This window comes from Pezoporus occidentalis, unplaced genomic scaffold (assembly GCF_034315485.1).
Source record: "Pezoporus occidentalis ecotype Australia unplaced genomic scaffold, CSIRO_AGI_Poc_V1 ctg130, whole genome shotgun sequence".
Classification (NCBI taxonomy): Eukaryota; Metazoa; Chordata; class Aves; order Psittaciformes; family Psittacidae; genus Pezoporus; species Pezoporus occidentalis.
In genome coordinates, this window is record NW_026913104.1 from 1,439,731 (window position 1) to 1,462,234 (window position 22,504).

The window sequence follows — 22,504 nt, forward strand, 5'->3', positions numbered from 1 at the left end:
TTGGTAGACAGGTTAAACCAAATGTTCTTCATATCCTCTCATTCAGTAATAAATTGTGCTGCTCTCCCAAATGCTCAGTCTGATTTAGGGACAAAATATGAGCAGCGCCATCAAAATTCAGCCTGACCTCCTTGTGTGACAAAGCACATTTATTTCTCTCCCACCATATGGTTACAATGCGACAGGAGAAAGTGAAACATTTCTTTGTCTTTCAGAGAAGAGTTTTACAAGATGCTTAACATCATTCTGTTGCTCAGTGTGCTAACCTGCAGAGTTTCAGAAGCTGGCCTGAGTCTGACAGCGAGCAGCTTCATGGAAATGGAGCAGTGGAAGCTTCTCCCTGAACTTGCAAAAGCCCAGACTGAAAAGACTTTCCATGCTCTCTCCTCTGTCTTTGGCAAGACAGTTTGCTTGTTTCTCCCTCATGTGAATCCTTCTAGCACTGAAGAAGTCACACTGCCTCCTTGATCTGTGAAGCTTTCTCACACAAGGGGTCAGGGAATTGGGCTTGGCAGAAAAACAGCTTTGGGAAGTGCCCGCTAATCTCAGCCCCTGCTGTGCTGGGGCAGTTCGAGCAATGCTGGCCACATGTTCAAGGCTTGCAGTTGTCCTGGGTTCAGCAGTAGCAGTCATTTTTCCCCTTCTTGGTAGCTGGTGCAGTGCAGTGTTTTGACCTTCAGCTCGGGAACAGAGCTGATAACAAGCGATGTTTTGGTTTGGCCAAGGACTTTGTGATCATGCTCTGCCAGGGAGGAGGGGAAGCCAGGAGGAAGCAGAGACAGGACACCTGACCCAAACTGACCAAAGAGGTATTCCATACCACAGCACGTCATGCCCAGGAGGTAACTGGGAGTTAGCCGGAAGGGCTGGGGGACTGCAGGGTTGGAGGAGGTATCGGTCGGAGCTTAGTTGGGCCTGGGGGGCGAGTTATTGGTCGGCTGGTGGTGAGATGATGTATTCTCTTCCCTTGTTATTTCCTTTATCATTATTATCATTGGTGGTAGCAGTAGTGATTTGTGTTATACCTTAGTTACTAAACTGTTCTTATCTCAACCCGTGGGAGTTGCATTCTTTTCGATTCTCCTCTCCGTCCCTCCGAGAGCAGGGGGAGGGCAAGAAAAGGGGCGGAAGTGAGCGAACGAATTACCTGACTGGGTTTAAACCACGACAGCAGTGAAGATATTAGACTGCATACGCCATGTATATCCCAGGAGGCTTCTCACATGGTCACATGGTGGAGTTTCCTTGGGAACCCATCGTTTGGCCTGGGGAAATCCTTGTATTAATTCATCTTTCATTCCCAGACTGCTCCACCTCTCTCTGGTAAAGGACATCATGCTTTCCTGAGCAGCTCATGGGGCAAGTGAATGGAGCTGATTCTTGTATCCATAATTTCAGCCTAGTCCTTCAGCAGCCCTCAGGAAAGCTAGTACAGCCACATCTCCCTGCAAAGAGTTCCTCACCCAGCAGGCCATTCTGCAGCTCCCTTTCTAAACTGCAATCTAATTTCTTTTTCCCAGTGAACTCTGTTGCTGTTTAATGCTGCCCCGTGTCTTAGCAGAATTAAGCTGTGGTTTTAAGCATCTATCAGATGATCTTGCTAGCAAGTATTGCAAATACTTTAGACATAAAGGAACCGCTGAAGGAACAAGGTTACCTAAAATTACCATTAAACCATAAGGAAGCAAACACAGCCCTTGAAATCACATGCAATCCACAGAATCAATGTCACTTGAATGTGACTGAACGGTATGAATCCCTTTGTCATATTTGGTTTGTGTACAGGATGGTAATGAGAATTCATTCAGTTTCTTTACACAAATGGGCTTTGTTTGTTTTAATAAGATGGATTTTTTGTACAACCCTCCCCCAGTTTAAGAGTTGAAAGTATAGATGTGAAAGGCTGACTTTTCCCAAAGCTACTGCAAAACTCCTCCAAGTAACCACATTACTGAGAAAAAACAGCATTTATAAATAACAGCTCAAATGATCTGACTGCAGAATTCAAGGTTTTGGATATATGTATACATACTTTCCATTTCTTTCAAATGTCTCTCAAATACCTGCCCGGAACAGCTCAGTGCCAGCTTGCTATGTATGTAGGTGGATGGCACATGCCTGCACAAGGAACATTACCTGTTTCTTATCATGTAAGACTTAATCCTTTCAGCTCTTTGTAAAACATCCATTTTATTCTGTTTAGAGCTCAAAAAACTAATAATAATTCTATAAAGAGCAGTGACAACATTTCCTGAGATGTTTGCAGAACAAGAATCACATATGAGGAATACTGGTGCGAGCTCAGCAGCTCTGAATGTAGCTGCTTAATCTGTGCATTAGGCCAGGTTTATAATCTGGAACATAAACAACATGAGCTCATGTCTGCCTGTGGAACAGTGTGTAAATGTACTCAGTATATTGAGAAGCTCAGCCTAGTTTGAGAACTTTGACTTGAAATAGCCCCTTCTTTCAGTCTGTGACACACAGTATTATTTCATCATGGCTTCTCATTATTACTTACTGTCAGTAGCAGCAGAACCAAGCACATTTATGCTGCACAAAACTAAACCAACATGCAGTCCATGTCCTAGTAGTCCTAGTAGCACAGATCTCCCCAAGTGTATTCTATGGAATGTTTTGTAAATTCTATTCTGTAAAGGGTTAGGGCTGACTTCAGGACTTCATGCTAAACCCTGATTTGACTTTCTACTTCATCTCCTCATTTTCCTACCCCCTCTTTCCTCCTCCTTATGTCACATTTGTTTTACATTTAGCTGTTACAGAAACTTCCAGTTTTGCAAACGTAATACCAATTTTCCCTTTAGAATATTGAGTTTCCCTTGGCAACTCTCTCAGCTCCTGGATTCAGAATTGTATTTTCTTGACCTCTAAATAGGAAAAAGAGAGCAGCTGTAATGAGATGAAATGTGTCCTACATCATCTGAGATTTTCTCCATGTCCTGGAAGTTAGAAACAACTTTCCTTATGGCTCTCACCCTCCTTTTTAGCTTTTTTTTTTGGGTTGTTAAGAAGAGTAGAAATCTAGCATAATCACATGCATTAGGAACTCTAAGAACCTGGGATCTAGGCATGGAACATCACAGAATCATTAAGGCTGGAAAAGACCTTTAAGATCATAGAGTCCAACCGTTAACTAGCATTGCCAAGTCCACCACTAAACCGTGTCCCTAAGTGCCACTTCTACGCATCTTTTAAACACCTCCAGGGATGGTGACTCACCCATTTCCCTAGGCAGCCTGTTCCAGTGCTTGACAACCCTTTTAGTTAAGAAATTTTTCCTGATACCCATTCTAAACCTCCTGTGGTGCAACTTGAGGGCAAAAAATACAACCCAGGGAGAACTGGCTGCTAACACAAAAGGTGGGATAGAAGTCCCCCCGTCCCCCCCACCTCCAGACAGGTTATTTGGTACAGAGCCCTGGAGAGGGAAGATTGTTTTTTAAGAAGAGAAACAGAGAGAGAAAAAGAAAGGACAGAAAAATATCCAGTGCATACTGAGAGCAGAGATAAGTCATGCAGGAGCAGCACAGGGAGATGGAGAGGAGCAGGGCAAGAAGAGAGAAGCACGAGGGAAGAGACAAAGACAGGCATAGGTTACTGCAGCCAATGCAGCTACAGTGTCTTTGTGTAAATCACATTGGGAAGTTCACAGTGTTTTGTATGAGTAGTTCTCCAAAGAGTCATGCATTTAGCACTTACTTTCCCATGGGTATTTGCTGACTCTCCTTCAACTCATTGGAACAATTAACCTTTATGAAAATATAATTAGCTACAGTTAGAAACAAAAACATAAGGCATCACAATAAGGGTGAGGCAGGATCAGTTAAGGCAGAAGGCCATTCTTCCATATGGATTTGCTCCCTGTCAGGGGGAGGGTTAGCTACTGGGGCAGGGGGATAAAGAGGGAGACACACACACAGAAATTAGCCAAACCCCCACCAACCAGCAAAGAAACACAACAAAAAAAGACAGTTTAAAGCTTGTTCTTGGCATCTTAGTGACTACGGCTTGTCTACATAATAGATTAATCCTTCAGCTTTCAAAGACACTTAGTTAATGAATTATGTTGGCTGAGGGGAGGCAGAGGAAGCAGGCTGCCTGCAGATGACCTGCTAACCTTGATTTTAATTAGGTTTGGCAAGACAACAAATAGAGCAGGTTTCATTTCAGAATGCTGAGCAATCCACAGAAGCAGCGCTGGAGAGAACAATTCCCTGGGTTCAGGAGGAGCAAACATGGGTCTGCTTATGAGCCTTCAAGCAAATCTTTTGCAGGACAGAATACTTTTCTTCCAATGAGTAATACTGGGAACAGAGTGATCAAAACCCTTCCATGGTGTCATTTGAGAAAGTACAATACAGTACACCGTGTATGAACATCTCTAGCTGAGCAATGTGCTTGTGTGCTTGCAATAAGTGCTTTGTAAATTTAAGCTCACAACAGTAAAACTAGGGGAACCATGCCCAAAGCTCACAGTTTCTATTATTTCTCTCTGCTTGAAGTAACTCTCCTTTTTACCAATAGCAGAGGAAAAAGATAAAACCATGTTACATGCATGCATATGTATAATGTCAAATATCAGTGCACCCTGAATTTATAAGCATTTTCCTTCCTTCGTGTTTCCAAGATGCTGGTTCCTCTCTGGAAACACTCAACTGAACAACCTACCACTGAAGTCAGTACTCTCTTCCTCACAGAGAAGAATCAGTTGGAAAAAAAAATAAAAGGCATGAAATAAAAAGTGTGACGTGAATGTGTAACATGGCATGGTGGAATTGGAGCATCTGTTAGTATCTCGATCCGGAAGCTGTCCAGAAACAATGAAAGAAACACCTTATCTGAGGAACCTAAGTCAATTCTTCTGGCTTCTAGCCAAGGCTGTCTTTGCGCTGTGCTCCTTGGCTCCCTACACTGCTGGATGCAAGCCATAGTTTTCTAGACTTAATCCGCAGCTAGATGCCTTGTTTCCTCTGTTGCTAAACATAGAAACCATCCACAGTTCTTCAAGGGATGATAATAGGAGCTACCAGTGCTCAGTCATTTTGTAAGAGAAAGATGTTTGCCTCATGGGCTCCTGTGTTCCAAACTCATTTTTGATTCTATCCTTGGAAGAAATTTACTTTTTTTGTGCCTGCACTTCAACCTAGGTCAAATCATTAGGACAAAGACTCTACAGACTGCAGGAGGTATATGAAGACAAGCTGGGTTTTCTGTGAACCCCATAAAAAATATCAGGAGCTAGCAACTGTAATATACTAAAGCAAAGCTGTGCTTTATTCTTTAGACCAAAACCATTTGTCTTAGCAGAATGTAGACTACCCTGTAAATGCTGTTATAGGTAACAGTGTTAATAAGCTTAACTTACTATGTTTGCTTTAGCTTCTTTACCTCTGTCCTACACTTCAAGTACAAAATTAACCTTTGCCTGACAGGTACACCCTTTCCAAGAGGATCTGAATTATCAGAAGATTCCCTGAAAAGCTGTTAGCTTCTAAGCTCTGTATTAAGAGCCGCAGGCTAAATCCATGAGAGAACGGGAAAGATACCTCTTTGCTTCATGGAGGCAAGGTCCCTAAGACCATATATAGGAGTAGTGTGGGATGATTACAGATTTAGTTTATGAGATGGTATTTAGCCAAAACGACCTTTTTGAGTCATTTCTATGAATGACTGTTTCCAGCAATGCCTTTCTGGGAAGCTCTTTCCCCAGTGGGGATATGCTCATAAACAGACTGATCTGTTACAGATGAACAAGCATTCAGTCAAACAGCTAAAGTTGAACTGTGAACCCTAATTGGAAAGTTACCAATAAAAAGAAAAGAGAAAAAAGTTCTTCTCTTTATTTTAGCCTGATGTTTTTCTGTAAATTGCATTAAATGAGGAATTGATAACAAGATTCTGCAGCCTTAATGAAATTATAATGGGTGAGCTATACATGCGACTCTAAGCATAAAAGCCAAGGTCTCTGAAGCAGAGTGAGAAGGTGACTTGGCATATTTTCAGACCACAAGTTTCTTTTAATGAAATGGTTAGCATGGGTCAGCAGCCTGCATGCAGACTATAATGACAACAAGGAAAAGTTGCTTCTGTTTTGAAGGAGAACTTCTGGATAAATGTTATTTATACTTATTTCCAGTTTGTCTCCTACATTCTAATCTTTGTTTGCAATAGAGACGGATGTTGCTCATCAGCTAAATGAAACGTTGCCATTCTACTAACTTTCCATAAGCTGTTATGTACAAGGAGGCATTATTTCTGCAATTGATTTGCAGCTTCAACAGCATAAAAGAAAAGACAAGCTTTAGTGAAAAGGGAAGAAAGAATCCAGCATTTATAGTGCTGGCTAGAGTAGCTTTGTTGTCTTGACTGTGAAATACAACCAAGAGTGTTGATACGAGTGGGCTTCCATGTTCAGCTGCTGTTAGACGGTAGTAGCCTTAGGCCACCTGCTGCAGACAACCTCAGAATGGAATTCAAGAGACGTAGACATGTTGGATTTTATTCTAAAGGTCAGTGACTTCTCTCTCCAGAATTTATTGCTGGATTCAGTCAGTTACTGTAAAATCACTATTGAGGTCTGCATTTGCAAAGGATTCAGTCTTACCTATTTGGAATCTGACAATGATTAATTAATAGGTATGTAACATAAATGTTTCATAGAAAAGGAAGAAAAGTCAATGCATTCCCATAATACTGCCCATGGTAAATGTAACCCTTGTGAACAGAGTCCATTCTATGTTATTAAGTCACTGGGCAGGATAGAGTTCTTATGTGGATAGGATGAAATGAACTTCACTGTGCCCTTATAAATATATGGCTCCAGAATGCAATTGGTGATAGTTTTCTTTTTATTGCAAGCATGTTTGCTGGCAGACACATTGTGAAAGATGTCTGCTTTAAGCTTTGGACTTTGGGCATGTGGAAGCCTCTGTACCTGCATTTATTAGGCTTTCTTAAGTAGCCTTCTGTTCTGCCAGAACTGTAAGTGTATTAAGCTTTGCTAATGTTCTGTTTGCTGTCCTCATTTCTAGAAAAATTGAACCAGATTACAGGAGCAGAAATGATACCAGTAACCAAACGCAGCCCTGTTTTGCAGCAAGATCTAGGAACAAAATTCTCTGGCTGAAGCTTTGTTTATAGTGCTGCTTTTAATTTTGATCCCTGAGAATGCTGAAGCCTGCAAATGAAAAACAACAGGGACCGAGTCCTGTGTAGGGAGCTGCAAGCAGCAGTATACACATACAAGCTGGGAGCTGGGGGTGTCCAGTTCTCCTGGAAGCTTGTTGACTTAAGAGGAAACAGTGGAGTTGGAAGAGTCGCAGTGCATATGCATGCTACATTTAAACATTCTACAGAAATGTGGGACTTGTTTATTGTTGAAGTTATAATGGTTTGCCATTCAGATGGGCCTATATAAAATTTATACCCACTTGCTCTCTTTTTATTATGCCGTTAATCACAAGGAAGAATAAAAAGGGAGAGAGCCTGAAGGCCTCTATTTCATTTGCTTAATAGAGTGCTTGTAGTGGGGGAGCCTGCAAGGGTTTTCTAATAAATTATTTTAGTAAGATAGCTTTTATTTGAGGACTTCTGATGATGAGGATTTCTGAAGAGCAGGAACAATAAATTTCATTGACAAGGAAACATAGCTCATCTCAAATGCTAGGTACGGGACTTTGCTTCCTTGGATAGCATTCATCCTGCTCATTCAGGTCATCCTTGGAATCAGCATCTTCCTTTCTCTGTGGTCTGTTTCTGCTCTTTAACACCAGTTTCTTCCTCTGGTGCATAGGTTCAAGTGTAACCCACCAAAACATCCTTTAACCTGAGGCTTATTTCTCCTTTTCACTGTTTTCATGGCATGGTGAATTGCTGTGTTGACTATGGACATCGATCCCTTCAAGATGGGAAAAATGGGCCATTATGGGCCATTTGCGATGAAATATCACTGCTCTTTTTAGAGGCATCATTTAGCTGAAAGCTGAATTAGGGTGCTGATACCGGTATTATATTGTGTCTGGACTGTCCAGCTGAATGGTTTCTGAGCTGTGGTCTGCAGATGCTACACTGAATCCTTAAATTCAGATCACTTTCACTGCATTACTGCATTAACATTTTAGTAGTAAGGATTTGTGGAAGTCTGGAAGACGTTGTGAAGATTGTCATTTAACTAAAGTAAAACCATGAGACCATAACATTTGACTTTGTCTGCTTCACTCCAGCAAGACAACGATGACATTAAAAACCAGGAGGAATTACTTTAACCTCTTCTTGGCCCTACAGAGATCTGAAGAAAACCACATAGACAGAGAACTTCGAACACTATGCAAATAACCTCTGCGAATGAGAAAGCATCAGTTTGGCTTTTTCAGGTAGCAAGAAATAAGTCATGACTGAGGTTTTACACTTACACCTGTGATAAACGTGGCAATAATTTTTTATTATCTTATTTATTTCAGCAAGGAGCTCTGCTGAAGTGTCAATAAAAATAAACCATATATAAATCATGGAAATAGTATCTCTGAGCAGATATGCGTGGTAGGAAATAAGGAAACATTTGGGATAGAAAGTGAAAAGCACGACATTTAATGCACTTAGCTTTCTAACAGCATTTCAGGATTCTTAGAGCACAGCTTTTCCGATCTCATTTTAATTTGGTTCTGTGCCCAATTTTTTAATGCTGACATGGCCTCCACCACAGAGTGAATGAGAATTACACTAACAGTGCATTAGACTTACAACAACGCTGTGTCAAAGTGACATTAAGCAATTTAGAAGTCATATATATTTACCCCAATATCTTAATTTCATCAGATCTTAAAAATACCCTTCTGTGCCACACCCGTGCACCCAGAACACCCTAAAGTACAATCTTAACATCAAAACCAACAGGTAGAACCTCTGTGAGCATTTTGGGGGGCATCTTAATTCAAACCATGGTACGGTACACTTCTGAAGCACATACCCTCATTGTCACAGAGTGCGCAACCTAGACTTCTTTCAGAAGAAAATGAATGAGAGAATGTGCTCTGCTTACATCCCATGATATGTGGCAGTGCCTACTGGGCATTTAAGTTTATGTGACCGTACTTGAAGTGGCTTACAAAAAAGCCATTAAAACTTGTAATATGGATATTAAGCCAGGACAACCAGCTCTTTCATGCTATAGATCATCTACTATTGGGCTGCACTACTTGCTAACAAAGACATAACCAAAGTCTTGTCCTTAGTCCAGCTTCTAAACACATTTCTTTAATGTTTCTCAGGCTGTCAATGATCAGGCAGGGTCCTAGGGTCCTTACGCTCCATGTATGTATAACCATGCTGTTTTCTATTACCAGCTATTCCTGTCTGAGGACAGTCAAGTGAATCATCCATATGTACAGCCTAAATATAACCATCACAAAAGTAACAGTATTTCTATGGTCGCAACAACATGTTTTTCAGGTCCCCTCAACTCACCATGGTCATTCTGATTTAGTCTGTCTTAATTATATTCCTATCCCACCTACAAGCACATATCTTGATTCTGGAAATCATCACTTTAAACTGGAAAGATGTCATTTATCTCAACAGCATTGTGGCATATCTCTTGTAAAGATTCCAATAGATCTGTAAGCCCTGGAGTTTATTGGTATAGATGGCCACATAACTGAAGTATTATCTTAGCTCAGACTGCTTCAGGAATATAGATGGATTTTTGCACAACGAAATTGTGTGATCAATCACAGGATTCAAATGCAGAAAGCAAAGCCTTGTTGATACATCTCTTCCATTAGAAAGACATTTTAAACAGTTGCTTTCTATCTTGAGTGTCATGAGTCTGGAAATCCCGATGCAAGTGCTTGCTTGCTAATGCAAGTTCACATAGATGAGGGCTGATGAAGGCACCATTTTTGTAGGTGGCACAAGCCTCTCTGTGCAAATGTGCACAATACAGAAAAGCATTTCCCATTAGAGTTCATCAAGTACCTGCTGCTTTTGAGTTGAAGGCTTGCGCCCAGAAATTGGTCCAAATAAAATCCTTCAGCATGAGTTCTCTCACTATATTTTAGCTCCAATGGTAGATGCTGGTGTTCTGCACTCAGTCACATCTTATTAATTTCTACTTGAGAGAGGAAGGAACCAGAGGGCCTCTAAGTGGTTGATTTTCTCCTTTTCTTTTCATTCTCAGATGTTCAGCTGCTACTGACATCTTTGAAAAGTATGGCTTATATTGATTATGGCAAGAACATTTTTTGTCTCAAGTTCTTCAAAGCCTTATGAGCATCAATGACAAAACCTTGGCCTATAAAAGCCTGCTATGACTTATGGGATGAAAGCATGTCAATATATTCTTGCACAGGTTGCATTTGGTCCCTCTACTCTAAACTGTGCTGTCTTTCCGTTTCTTGTAAATGCCAATCTAAATTGCCCTGGCAGGGTAGAATTCCACAAGAAATCATGCTTTTAACCAGAGAAATATGAAAAGTGCCAGGACTCAATACTTGAATAATTCTCACTTCCTCAGGCCAAAATTTCCACATGAGAAGTAAAGAGCTCTGAACCAAGGGAGAGATGGGGGAATATTGTAATGCAGTATTCACTTGAAAACATATGTGAAAAACGTGGTAAAAAAGCTTCATTTTGATAACAGAAGCCAAGTTAGAAGCACTCAAAAAGAGAATACCTTGCTATGAGGCATTAATATCCTAGAAAAAAATAACAGCTTCTCCTTTCAACGGCCAGTACTTGATTTTAATACACCCAGTGCACATAAAAGCTCCCACAGAGATGAGGCAGACATACTTAAATCAGTCAAACAGAACACTTTCCCATCCCTTCCTCCGACCCTATAGGAGTACATTTATGGTCTAATATATTATTGATGAGGCTGACTTTTATAAAAGTGCTCCGGTGTAAGTGGTTATAAATGTGTATCGTCTGCTCTGTATAATCCATTAACTCATTAAAATAATTGTCTTAATTTGATTGTTAAAGTGATTAATAGGGCAAGTGTTAAAGGAAATTAATACTCCAAATTGAAGCATAACTGCAGCCGAAAAATAACTCCACTGAATTGATGTGGCAACAAGGTACAAGCTTATGGTTAATGATCCTTGGGAAGTTAAATATAGAACGGTGTGAGGAAGTCAGGAAGAAGATGATTCTTCTGTGAAGCATGACTGGAATGGCTTTGTGACCTGAATCTGGAGTCCTCCGTCCAGCTCAAATGTTTGCCCAAGCACAATCAGACCATGGATTCTGCTGCCTGTGTCCATAAGTCACGTAGAGGGGGAGGAAAGACCAAGACTGATTTTATCTCCTCTAATGTGGTGGAGTAACAGGTGAGGAACTATTTAGAGAAAAACTCATGGGGCTGGGTGGGAGCTCCAAGGGTGCTGAGAAAAATGGCCAGCATGACAATTATGCTAAAGGAAGAGAGGAAGATGCAATTTCATAAGGCTTTTTACACTGTCTTCTTCAGCATTTGTATTTGGAAGCTAAGGATGGACCTCATGAATGGGCTATTAGGTGGGTCAAAAGTGTGCTGGCTCACAAGGCTTAAAGGGTAATGATCAATGACCAATGTCAGTGAATCCATATTAGGGCCCATGTTGTTAAAACATTTCATCAGTGAAGTGACCTGGATAATGGCACAGAGTATTTATCTGCAGGAAAAATGAGGATGACAACAGATGAGGATGTGTCTGAGCATCAATCCAAAGGGATTGCTTTTAAATCTCATCCAAGGCAAGGCACGGTATTTTATCACGAAATACATGATCTCCCATGCATTTGCTATTCAATCTTGCCTCTCGTTTCTAGTACACTTCTAGATGGAAAAGAAAGTAAGTAAAATAAATAGTCAACTTGAAAAGCAATTATTTCCCAGCAAGGAATCCACTCCTTTTAATTCAGCATATAATATATTCTTCCGGTAAATTCGGCTCATTTTCACAGGTTAACAATAGCATTTACTTTATACTTAGCATTTTATTTGATCTGTATGAAATGATAAAATATTAAATGCACACTCTTTTAAAAATCCCACCTAGATAACTGGTTGCTAATCAGTTTCCTCAGTAAATCTATGCCAGCAACAGAGCTGAGCTCCTTGCAGAAATTACTCTTTCACATTTATTAGATTTTGGAAGTATGCCACAGCCTCTTGCATAGAGTAACTGAGTTATACAGGGTGCATTGTAATATCAAACCATATATAGCTACACTGAAGAATGTCAAACAGCCATTTATTATTGAGATAATAGAAATCAGACCTGTTTTCTCCCTGTGTGAGATACCCATTTACTGTTCTCTCTTCTTCACTGCATTACACTCACACCTTCCTTTCTAGCTAAGCAGCCATTCATATTAAGGCTTATTATGTGCCATCTTTATTTGGAAATAGTTTATATTCAAGTGCAGAAATTGAGGGAACCATTCAGCCATTGAAGTAACAGGCATTGGAAAAGTCTCTTTCAATGGCAAAAGCAAAACTGCAGTATGAAGGGAACTAGCAATGGAAGAGGCTGTATTACTAAGTTTAAGTGAACAGACTGGAATCATTTTCTCATAAGAAAGTCTCCCTTCAGTAGGTACTTTGCTAGCACCTTGGTACTGTGCAGACTGGTACCATTACCTACATCTAAGAGAACAGACTCCTCATTGCAGCTGAGGTCCCAGGAGCTAGTGCAACTCCCTGTTTTTTCTCCCCATCTCCTCCTTATCTCACATAAGAGACAGCTAGGGGCAGCTTTACACGATACCCAGCTGCAAGGCACCCCACCGTCCCAGAGAAGAGTCAGGGTGCAGGATAAACCTGGACTGTGAAGAGTCAGATGAGAGAGCTAAGGAAGCAGCTAAATTCAATGACCTTACAATAGTTGCAGACTTCTCTATGCTAGATTGATTTCCATTTCATAGAAATAGAAATATGAAGCAATGGTATCATTAACACTGATGCTCAGTGGAACGTGCCAGCTCTGTGAGATGCAGATGTGAAAATGTTTTGTATTGTTTGTTTACTTGATTCTGGGTGAAATGTACTATTTTCTTTTTGCCTTTTTCAATGTTGAAGGAGAGCACTTTCCCCCTTGGCAGTACTATGAATTTGCATTGAAAAGTCACTTCACATTTTTCATAGCAGAGCCAACTTTTACATGGTAGTGGTGTTTTTGCAGTCATTTGAACTCCAACATTTGTGTCTGTGGGGAGAAAACCCATTGCTGGAATACAAATCATTTTACATTTCCTGTCTTCAGTGAGGTTCTTTTCCTCTCTTACCTGTTCTGCTCCTTAGATACCACTTCCCACGTTCCATCACTGTTGCAATCTAGAAACTGTCTGTTCTGTTCATTCCAGCGCTGGTAGATCAGAGGGTGAGAAGAGGATGGCTTAATATCTGTTCTTGGTTAATTTTTAGGAGATATGGAAATGAACAGGCAAACGGCTGTGACCGAAGGATGACTGAATATTACCATAAGCAGTAAATTCTTAAGAAAGTAGGTTTGAATACTGATCACATTGCAGCTGCAAGAGGTAAGGTTTCTGGAAAGGGAAAAGCTCACTCTGGAGCTTTATGCAGTTTGCTTTCAATTACATTTACAGTTATTTCTTGTTTTTATACCCTGTTTTATTGAAACCCATTTTTTACTTTAATGTTTTTTGACTTGGGGATAGATTTTTTGCCTTGAGCACACGAATGAAATGCCACACTGCAAAGTGCCAGTTAAAATTATCAATGCAAATACTGCAGTGATGGTTTTATGAGTCTCTTGGCATTTTTTTCCCCTAAGTGTTTCGGGGTTAAGAGTATTGACTTTGAATAGTTCAAACAGAAATCTATGTCTCACAGTTTGATTAGTAGTCAAAAGGCAGTTAAAGGTTTCCACCTATGTCAATGCCATTCTGCTGTTTACTTGCTGCTTGAATTTTCTCTTATTAGCATATTTTCAGGGAGTTTTATGATGAATCAATCAGTCATAGTGATTAAAAAGCACTACTTGACCCTGGATAAAAGGAACATAGGCAAAAGCAGAGCATATTTCTCCTAGGCACAACCATGAGACCTAAGTGGTGGACCTGCTGTGATGGCAGGATTTGCTTTAACAGAGGAAGTTTTAAATGGCTCTTCCATTCTTTGTATCTACTAAACCTGACACTGGTGGCAGTGGGTGAGAAATGAAAAAGAGATAACAAACAGCCCAAGGATCTCAGTCTGAATTCTCCAAAGCCACCGAGCAGACCTCACAATGTAATGGCGAGATGCAGCACTGGAAATTTTCAGCATTGTTAGGCATAAATGTTCCTGAAGCAGGACTGTGTACTTCAGGCATGTTGGAAAGAAGCCTGCAAATGGTTTGAAAGGATTTCCCTGCATTTGTTTCTAGGCACGCACATACAGGAAGTGACTCCTTTGGTATAAAAGGGACTGGAATGGTTGGCAGAAAGAGCACTATAACAGGATTATAATGGTGCTTTCTGAGGATGTCTGCACTCTTCTTCCAGAGTATGCTGGAAGATACCTTACAGCAACACAGTTATTCTCAGATAGACAGCTGCAGCATTTATTTCAAATACTGGCTTATGAAAGTGAACTGGCGAGCCCACAGTGCTCCTATAAAATAAGCTTCTTATCAGCAGTGAATAAACCAAGAGCAAGACCAAGAAGTCACTGTCTAATATACTTCCCTGGGTACCGCGCATCTCCATTAGCTAAATTGAGGCCAAGTGCTCCTCCTTGTGACCGAGACAGATGTTACCAGAGATGAGATGCTGCCCACAAGCAGGGTCACTTTCCATGCCTGCCATGCTACCAGTTGACACTGGCATTGCCCAGAGCATTGTGGCTCTATAAGGCAGAGAGCAGATCCAGACTGAAATGGGTAGCTACTCATGCTTAATCCTACAGAGCCACGGCAATCCAGATCTTTTCAGGTTTACCTTGGGTGCTCCTGCCCATAAGGCACGTTACTTGCCTCTGTTTCTGCCAAATGAGGGTTTGGGATTTTCCCAGAACATCCTGATACGTTGGCAGCAAAACTGTGTGTGTTCACTATCTGCTCACCTTCCTCTTCATCTTCAGCTGTTTTCCTTGTAAGTAACTCTGTAAAACAGTTTGCAAAGCAGCTATGTGAAAAAGATTACAATCTATATTTTCTTTTTCCTCCTTAAGCTTAAAGGATTGCTTCTGGGGCAAAAGAGAAGAGCAGTACAACATTCTCTCCTGAACAAAGTCAGCTTGCCCAGCTGGGAGAAGCTTTCTAAATGCCTGCCTGTGGTAAGAAAGGGGAGACTGTCAGAGTCTGATGGCTGGATGTGTTTTTCTTAGTGTTTTATATAGCAAGAACTTCATTTTTCAAAAGATATTTCATTACATCCAGAGTGGTGGCAGCTTGAGAAGAGTCATCAACAAAAACAAGTTAAATGACAGCAGATAGACAATGAGCAGAGAGGAGAAATGGGTTAGCTACAGTCTGTAGTAACTTGACCTCCTGACTCCTATGGTGTTGACTTTGCAGCATGAGCATCTGACTACGTGCCCTTTTGGAACTGTGTTCCCTGCTCTAGCAACTTCATTCTGGTTGTTTTCAGCACCTGTGTTTTAAGTAGAGCCATTTCCATACACAGTCCCCCAAATGCAATCAGGCTATTCACAGGAAAGATGTAAAGAAACTGCATTGCCCTGATAGTCCTTATCCACCAAAAGCAAAAAACAGTCATTAAGTGGTTTAAGAATGGCAGCTGTGATGTGTGAACACCAAAGGCAATAAAGCCTCTTTTCTTCATCTTTAACTAGCTGCTCTGCCATGCAGCAGGCCCTGGCTGGGGGCAGTACAGCAGAATGATAGCAGCTGAGCCATGGAGCTTGGGTGAGGGAGTGAGTTCATGTTTAATTAGGCTGCTCTCTGGGGATCAGGGATTCCTAGGTGCTGAAAACGCACATGGTTGCTCTGCACGGATCCTAAAAAAAAGATTTATTTTTCCTCCGAGCACAAAAAGAGAAGGGAGGAAAATGCTGAACTCAAGAAAGATCAAGTATTAAAGATTCCCTGGCATGGATAATAGGAGTGGAAGCAAAGTAGGGATGTACTTCCCGTTTGGCTTCAGAGAATGACACAAACACTGTGCACGAAACAATCTTCCTAAGTGCCCCTAACCTGAGAAGAAAAATAAACCAGGAGAGAAGTAATAAATTACAACTTTGACTGACTAAAATTACCCTTAATTATAAGCAAGGGTGCCTAGTCAGCCCCCAAGGGCTAGAGGCTGATAAACTAGACTCCTTAGTTCTGTTCCTTGGTCCAGCAGTGCAGTGCAGTTTTGGGCTGACACAATGACTACTAGGGTTTTAATCTTGATTATGCTGTAGAGCCTCAGTGCAGCTCCAAGGGAGTCCCTGAAAGGTCTCCATCTATCCTACCCATCTGCAAAACAGAGATAAACGAGAGGTGTCTTGAGCCTTCATTAATATTTGCAGGAGTACTTTGAAGTGCATGGTGCACTGTACTGCAAAGTGATTAACACTACAGCAAAGCCATTTGTGGCCCCAGATGCCTGCAGCAAACCTTTCCCTGCACAGCCCATTGGACTGGTTGTAGCCCAGTTTCACGTCTGCTGTTTGTGGGCATATCATCCTGCTGTATGGTCTGTCAGCAGCAGAACATCGGTGCTGGGGTTCAGCCTCTGCCTGAAACATTCATTTTGCACCTTTACTATGCAAGTAGAGTTCATTCTACAGAAATGTACTTAATCATTTGTGATGCTGCTGGCTTTTGTTGCTCTTGGACACTAGAACAGGATTTAAATTTGAAAAAGTAAGTGTTGTAACCTAGGCATCAAAGAGTCCTTGGTGATGGGAATAAGCCCAACAGCAACAAAAACAGATAAATCCACTGAGCCAGCTGTAGTCATTTGCACCTGGCTGCTATGCCCCTAAGCAATATCTCTTGTGTAGAACTGAAGGCAGCCAGATGGGTAAAGGGCCAAAGCACTGAGGAATCAGGAGACATTGGCATGCAGTAGAGATATAACAATAAAGTCTGGGTTCCCAGGTGTGTGATAAAAAACAAAGGGAGTGAATAAAGGCTATTAGCAGAACTGCAAATTCTAATGGTAGCTCAGCCTGAGATTTAAAACAGACTCCAGGCTTCTGGAGGACCATGTGAAGAAGCTGCAGGCACAGGACAAATCTGAGTGAAACCTCTGTGAGAGCTGGATTTGGCTGCATCTTGCACTGGGACAGTGGATAGTCTGGATGGAATAGTTTGCCCTGGCTTTTCTAAAGCTGAAGGACAGCGATTTATCTATTTTTATTTCTCCAACAAGCAAATATAAGTTGAAGGTTTAAGTTAAATTAGTTACAGTGGGTATTTATGGACTGTATGCCTGTACTATGCAGGCCTTCTGCTAGGCTTACAAACAGGAATGACTCTTACTTGGAGTGAACTGCTTTGTTGAATACAGTAGAATGGTAAACTGTGAAGGGAGAAAGCAAAAAAGGTGAATATTCAGTCAGCAGCCAGAGTAACACAATTAATCACTAAATTATGTGTTTACTTTATTACCCTAGTGGAAAGGGAACACTGAGGGTTAGAGCAAGAATAGCATGGCTCTTTTTTTAAGCCAGAATAAGGTTTCCAAAGTTTTACTTGTTTCCTTTGTAGGAAATATCTCAGGCATATCTCAGAAAGATACATGGTGAGTTTCTTCTACTTACAAGAACTTGCACAATGCTTGCACAAGCCACCAGTAACTGATATAGCTAAAACCTCCACCTTCCTAAAAGCAGGCAAATGTGAAAGGAGAGCTCAGCAGACACGATACTCCACTGAGGCTGCTAATGCTATTTATGTCTTTAGCTTAGCTACCCTGTGTTGCTGTTGATGGGCTGTCTGTTGTCCATATACTTCAGGTTTCAATTCCATCAGTAAAGCTTTTGGTTGTATTTCACTCAAAGAAAATAGTCTGAGCTCAGGAGTGCTGGTCCTATGTGCAAGGGTCAGTTTGCCAGTTACTGGTGAATATGCAGCTCTAAAGATATCCTTGAGTGTTTTTCAATGCAGTGCAAAAGGAACAGAGCTGAAGTTAAACAAAGCAATTATTTCCAAACTTGGGCTTTCACAATAGAGACAAATTGTAATCACACCCTTTGAAACCTACAATTACAAGCAGCTCCCACTAACCCTTTGCCCTCCTCCTTTGTGATATATGGTAAATGAGATACAAGACGTTAGCCAGTGTTTCTCTTTCTTGATACTCAGCAGAACTTCGCTGATCTTGCCAGGAGCTTTGTTTCTTTTAATTCCCCAAAGTTTTTAGAGACCCCTTGAAGGACTAAGCAAAACTTCTCTCGTTGAGATGTTTCAGCACTTTCCTGTCATTCTCCAGGAAAAGGAAACATTGAGGAGTGCTGTGTGGAATAGCACCTGGCCCACAGCCTGTGCTGTGAAAAACTGTGCATTGAAAAATTGTATTTCCTAATAAACAAAAGACTAAAAGCGTTATGGAAAAAAAAGAAAACAAACCCCCCAAAAAACCAAGCCACCACCCCAACCCTAAAATACCTCCACAAAACAAACCAAAAACCCAACTCCCAGAGCTGGTCTGACAACAGTTTCCAGGAAAAATATTGCTCAACTTTGTTACTTGCAGTTCAGTGGCAACATGGGAACTCTGGTAGAAAAATCAGCATCTTCAAGGAACAAAATGCCTGCACAGGTCAAAGGAGCTCTCTGAAACCCAGACTAATGGGGAACATCCCACCTATGCCTGTCCTGCTCCCCCAAAACATTTAATAAAACACAAAAGCTAATCAAGGCAGATTTATTCCACTTCATGCAAAGCTACAGTAATTTCCAGGTTTTAGAGAGAAAATACTGGCCAGGGTAGCAATTTCTCCTCCTGCTTTTAAAAAAGTTATCTATCCATTTTACTTTCAGGTGAAACAACAACCAAAGGTGTTCATAAACTCATGCAATCCTTAAACTGAGATGTGCATGTCCTCTTTAAAATAACAGAGATCAAGAAGAGGATAATCCAGTACCATAACTGCAAAAAGGAGCATCCTCTGGCAGAAAGAATATCAAACAACTGCAGTAGGTCCATTAATCTTGTGAACATTTCTGTGGCAGACATGTCACCTAGAGCATTACAGCTTTCAGCTGTCAAGTGGTCCGTACACAGCCCACAGCTGACAGCAACGGAGTGGCACTGGGGTATCTTTAAACTGGCTTCTGCCTAAATCCTCACATGTGCTTAAAATGGTACTCCAGGTTGGCTTTATTTCCCAGTATTTGTGGCCTGCCATAAATCTCATAGTTACTTTGGGCCATGTCACAGAACCACTGTTACAGAGAGACATGAAACCTTGAGGAATCACAGAGCACTCTGGAAATGAAATAAGGAGGAAATTAACATTGTGTTGGATTTCTTGAAAGTTGGAAGCTTGATAAAGACTGGAAAGTTGGCTGTTGACAGGGAGCAATCACTTTGGAAGTACTGTTGGTGTGGCAAGAAGGTGTGTGTCCATGCACACATGCATCTTGCAAAAGTGTTGTTTCTCTATGTAGGCTCAAGACCCCCCCATATAAAGTTAACCTTGTAAGGCTAGTGGTAACAAAAGAGTTTTATAACACTGAGGATTTTCCACGAGCAACTGACAATAATTAAATACACTCTCTGGAACGAAGGTTAAGTCCCAACTGTCTGTGTAGAAGCAAAAGGGGAAGCAAATGTAGTAGGCCTGCTAAGCCAGCTCTGCTAACATCGTTTAAACCAAGAGACTTATTTGTGTGTCCAAAAACAGAAACTCCTTCTACCTACCTTAAGAGCAAAACATTAAGGAAAGGAGAAATGTCATCTTCTTCCAAGTGTCATTCAGAGACATAATAATACAGATAATAATCTAATTCTGATTTAAATTAGCCATCATACCTAGTACTCCTGGTAGATTTTTTTTCCTGAAGCTATCATTTGAATTGACATTTGGATTTGGCTATAACTGTCTTTTGCTGCAGGTACAAGCACTGTGTCATTGAATCACTGCTGTTTAATATGTATTGGTTCTGATGACACCAGTAACTCACATTCAGTCAACAGCAACAGATATGAGGAAAGGGATGCAGGGCTGGATGGCACCAGGTTTGCCATAGGTTATGTTCTTGCCAGAAATTAACTATATTATCAAGGACTGAGCAGAACTGCAGTTCAGACTCTCTGCCTGGCAAACAACTATCAGCTGCTTCACATTCACTCAGGCTATAACAGACTCTTCATGCAGGTTTCTGCACATAAGCTACGTCTCAACAGTCAGTCTTGTAGTGCAATTTCACTGCTCTCTGTAGTGGATTTCCTCTGGCTGAGAGCTGAGTATGTAACTTTAGGGAGAAGATTTTTGAATGAGATTGAAGAATGGTTCAACTGGCTTCTGATTTCTATCATGAGTTAATTGGACTGCTATAATCTGCAGCAATCAGATCTGCTAAAACAAGCCTTAGTACATGTGACAGAGAAGGAATCGTGGATCAGGACAGGACCCAGCTTAGAGAGAGGGAGCTTGTGAGTGGCGAGTTGCTCATTGCAACCCAAAACTATTTTGCTTTGGTGTTTGCAAGCCTGTATATTTGATTTGCTTTTCCTGCAAACCCCAAATGAGAGAGGAGAGGAAAAATCCTCTCTCTCTTACTTCAAGAAGCAATATTACATCAGTAATTAAATCATGTAGCTTTCAAGCATAACTTGGTTAGAACCTTATCTTCTCTATAACAACTACAGTAACAGACAGCATCATGTAGAGATTTGATTAAGGGATGATGTCAGTTCATTTATTATGAACAACATGGATTTAAAGTACAGAAAAAAGGTTTTAAACCGCCTGCGTTTGGCTGTAGGAATTAGGTTTGCCAAAACATAATTGCATCTCTATGAGTTTTCTGTAAATTGCACTGTACTCCCACCTTCCTTCTTTTGCCCCCTTCCTATGTGGGTGATACTTGTAAAGTTGAGCATTTAACATCTGACAGCTGCTGCTGATGCAGTTTTCAATGTTCAGGGCTTGGCTAGATGTTGGGATGCTTCTGCATCCTCCAGCAGCAAATGAAGGTTCAAGCATGGAGGAAGGAAAGCTTTAACCTTGCGCATGATGTTGAATGCATCAGCAGGGAAGCAGGATATCAGCCAGTGGGTGCAAGGTAGGAAAATTAAGGTGCTATCCTATCATTCATTATGGTTCCAAAGTTGGCAGGCTGAGGCAGTGAAGTAATAAAAATTTGCCCTACATTTCTTGGATTAAATTGCCCTATAATCCAAAGGCCAGCTCATTTTCAGCATCTGTTAAAAGATAACAGTTTTAGCATTTCCCTGACAGTTTTGTGACATCCAATGTAATATTAGACAAGGCAATTTGTTAATCTGCCAGCACTAGATTAAATACCCTCTTTTGTGTGTTGACAGCACAATATCAGGGACCCAGACCTATGGACCATTTTCCTACTGAAATTATGAAATTTTGTGTATAATTCATTTACCTGTGTAATGGAAACTTAATGGCATATGAAAACCATAAAATAGAATTTGTGGTAAATATCTTAAGCCTTAAAGATATCTATTTTACCCACTCAAAGCCATGTGATGCTCTCCTGATATGATACAGAAATGTGCCATCAAAATTATGCCCTTTCTACTTGTAGGCAACACATACATTTTTACTTCTTTAAATATCACTTCAAGAGCATAAGTTGTGTGCTGTCCCCAGCCACCAAAAAAAAACCCTGAAAATGTGACTGGGAGAAAGCTGCTACTGGGCATGAAGAGAAAAGTATAGCTTGCTTATTTTTGTTTCTACCTTCATATGTTACTTATTATCAGTTGCTTCCAGGTATATTTGCAGCCTCCCTAGGGGCCATTGCTGGAGTGACATTAAATGAGTTTACTCAGATGCTGCTGTCTGTGATGTACTCTAATTTTAGACTTTGTCTCCCTGGATTCTGTATTTGGATGCAAAGAAGTGACAAGCACTTCTCTTTTCTGTATAATCTACATTTAAGAGGGTGGGAGCTGCTCAGGTTTTTGACAGAAAGGTGAGGAAGGCAGGGGAAAAAAATGCATCCTAGAGTCACAGCTGCCAGCTTAATCAACAGCATCAGCAGGGACTGCTCTGGGCAGGGCTGTTGCTGACATGGGCTTTCAGCCAGACCCCGTTTCAAGATGCTAAATCAGGAAGCCAGCAGAGCTACTCCCATTCACTTTCAGGAAGCTGAGCCACCATCAGGCTGTTCCCAAGGGAGAGAATAATAATAAACAGTGGGATTATAAAAAGGCTGAGCACAGGAGGAGGGTGAAAACGTGCTGGTGAGGAAAGATAAATGGAACAGCAGCATCAACTGCTGTCAGGGGAAGTGTGCAGAGGGAGAACAGATGAAGAGAGAAGAGAGTGCCTGGTGGCTGGAAGCCACACGGGTCCATTCATGTGGCATTGTGTGGTTTATTCAGAGAAACACTA

The 22,504-nt window shown here is 41.1% G+C and overlaps 1 long non-coding RNA gene across 1 annotated transcript; it reads right to left on the reverse strand.

Moving 5' to 3' along the window:
* Nucleotides 1–1,176: 1,176 nt before the first annotated feature.
* Nucleotides 1,177–17,548, reverse strand: LOC134158500 (uncharacterized). Its single transcript, XR_009962801.1, has 3 exons — nucleotides 17,368–17,548; nucleotides 3,721–3,770; nucleotides 1,177–1,553 (listed from the first exon to the last, which is right to left on the reverse strand). It is a non-coding gene; the product is annotated as an uncharacterized LOC134158500 (long non-coding RNA).
* Between the last annotated feature and the right edge of the window lie 4,956 nt (nucleotides 17,549–22,504).